A 2,549-nucleotide genomic window follows, 5' to 3' on the forward strand; every position below is an offset into this window, starting at 1 on the left:
TCTCTCCTGGCTTTTGCTTTTCACCAGCTACCCATCTCCTCTCTGTGTGTGTCTGAGGTCTAGTCTTCATCCAGGGATGTGTGGATACCAGGGTTGTCTCTTGACTCTCCTGAGCATGTAAATGGCCTTACAGATGTGCAGTCTTCCAGACTGCCAGGAATACATGAGAAATTATTGAGGCCATTATGGCTGTTTCATTCCATGGATGTCTCTGTTAACTTTCTGGCTCATATGACAATCTGTTGCTTGCCCCAACCTCAGGCTGGCTGCAGTGTTCCCCTTTCCTATTTGATTGTGGGCAGGGACCACTCCTGTTTCCCACAATGCCCAGGGACCTGGTTGTTCTGCAGATTGTTCCTCTTCCAGGCAGCTCACTCGAGTAGAGAACCGCTGGTTTTCATGATCTGCCCAGTCTTAGGAGAACCAAACTGGAGTTGGGGCTGGAATGTGGTTGGAGGCAGATGGAACAACCCCAGACTGAAATGCCCCACTGTTCTTACTCAAGTTCAATAGTTTATCTTGAATAAAAACTTTTCAAGTTTTATATGCCTTTGATTGATTTCCGGAGCCCTGAAATGGTTGTATTTTTGACAAATTTGTCCAGTTTGCCCATTGCTTTTTGGGGAGAGAATTTGCCAAACTCCTCACTCTGCCATTATGCCTTCTAACAATAATGTAAATGCTAAATTTTGTAGCCAAAGTGATTTTTAAAACTATATTGGGTGCAAACTCAATCACTAATGCTGTTGAGCAAAAGCAAGGGAAACCAGGTTTGCAAAGTAATTATGGTAGAAATGTATTAGCCTCAGGATCTACTGGAGTGGTCCATTCTATCCTAATACAGTACAGAAAAAAAAAAAAAGAAACAACAGCAACAATAACTATATTGGGGGCGCTGATGTGGCTCAATGGTTGAATGCTTGCTTCCCATGTATGATGTGCTGCGTTCAATTCCTGGTACCTCCTAAAGAAAAAACAACAACAACAAAAAAACTGTATAGGAGGATAGAAGGAAAGAAAGCTACACATTTATCTTCCCAAGGGGGAGGTCAACTGGATAATGCCTAAGAATTAAAAATTAAGAAGTAGCATTATGAGCATGTTGTTTGATATATGATTGTCCATACAAAACAAATCAGCCAAAAGAATTAAAAGTGGTTAAAAGGAAGGGAAAATGGGGAGGCAGGGGATGGAGTATGCTTTTAACCTTGTAGAAATTATTGGTTCTTAAACTATGTCCATATATAAAGTTGAAATAAAAAAATTAAAAAGCTAAAAGGTAAAAAAAGTTTACTGCAAGAAGCTTAAGGCTCTGGGGTCAGTCAGGCCTGACTTTAAATCTTGGCTTCACAACTTACTAGCTCTGTGACTTTTGTTATCACCAAACCTCAGTTTAGTCTTCTATAAAATCCCTTCCAGGAACAAATAGGTACATTATTGTCTCTCCCAAGCATAGGCTCCTGGCCTCAGCTTTCTTTGCTTTGTTACTTAATACAGCTCTATGAACTTCTCTCAAAGCATTTAATTTCTATTCCTGAGATAGTTGTGTCTTTTTTTCCCATCTCCATGAATCCCATTCTAATATTTTTTTGTGTTGTTATGGTTTAGAGAACAGAATTGATCTCAAGAAACTAACACATAGGGTATACTCTACTGAGATAACTTGGTATACAAGGATCAAAATGTATAGAATACATAAATATAGGAAGTCTTTTGAACTTGCGAAAATAATCACCCCTGAATTCAGGAAAACAGTCAACCCATCAGTATACTTGGAATATTATTCAATTTTGCAAACTCTTGATTGATACGTAATCACTTGAGGACATCTAATGAGGTTCCTATAGAATGGGATGCATTTGCACAGGTATTTTACTATGATTGCTATTGTTAAGGAACCAGCATGAGCAAAGCACCCTCCTTTCTGCATCTCTTATTATATAACACTAAAAATTGCCATTTACACTTGAGCAGTATCCCTTAGGTTAAAGAAAGGGAGAAAGAAAGGAATGAAAGATGAATGATTTGGGCTAAGTTGGCTTTTTCCAGGCCAGAGTTTATTGTTTGCCTCAAAATGCCTTCATGTTGATCCCAGGAATTCAGCTAAAAGTTAAATTTTTTTTCTGGTTTAACAGTAATGGAAGGGAAGTGGACTTGGCCCAGTGGTTAGGGCGTCCGTCTACCACATGGGAGGTCTGTGGTTCAAACCCCGGGCCTCCTTGACCCGTGTGGAGCTGGCCCACGCACAGTGCTGGTGCAAGCAAGAAGTGCTCTGCCACGCTGGGGTGTCCCTGCATAGGGGAGCCCCACGTACAAGGAATGCACCCCATAAGGAGAGCCACCAGAGGGAAAGAAAGAGCAGCCTGTCCAGGAATGGCGCCACACACACGGAGAGCTGACACAACAAGATGATGCAACAAAAAGAAACAGATTCCTGTGCTGCTGACAACAACAGAAGCGGACAAAGAACACGTAGCAAATAGACACAGAGAACAGACAACTGGGGTGGGGGGGAAGGGAAGAGAAATAAATAAATAAACACATCTTTT

At 41.1% G+C, this 2,549-nt stretch overlaps 1 non-coding gene across 1 annotated transcript; it reads left to right on the forward strand.

Annotated features, from left to right (window-relative positions):
* The first annotated feature begins 722 nt into the window (after nt 1-722).
* Nucleotides 723-846, forward strand: LOC111764143 (small nucleolar RNA SNORA66). The gene has a single exon (XR_002796833.1). It is a non-coding gene; the product is annotated as a small nucleolar RNA SNORA66 (small nucleolar RNA).
* Nucleotides 847-2,549: the final 1,703 nt, after the last annotated feature.

The sequence above is a fragment of the Dasypus novemcinctus genome, chromosome 15 (assembly GCF_030445035.2).
Source record: "Dasypus novemcinctus isolate mDasNov1 chromosome 15, mDasNov1.1.hap2, whole genome shotgun sequence".
In the NCBI taxonomy this organism is placed as follows: Eukaryota; Metazoa; Chordata; class Mammalia; order Cingulata; family Dasypodidae; genus Dasypus; species Dasypus novemcinctus.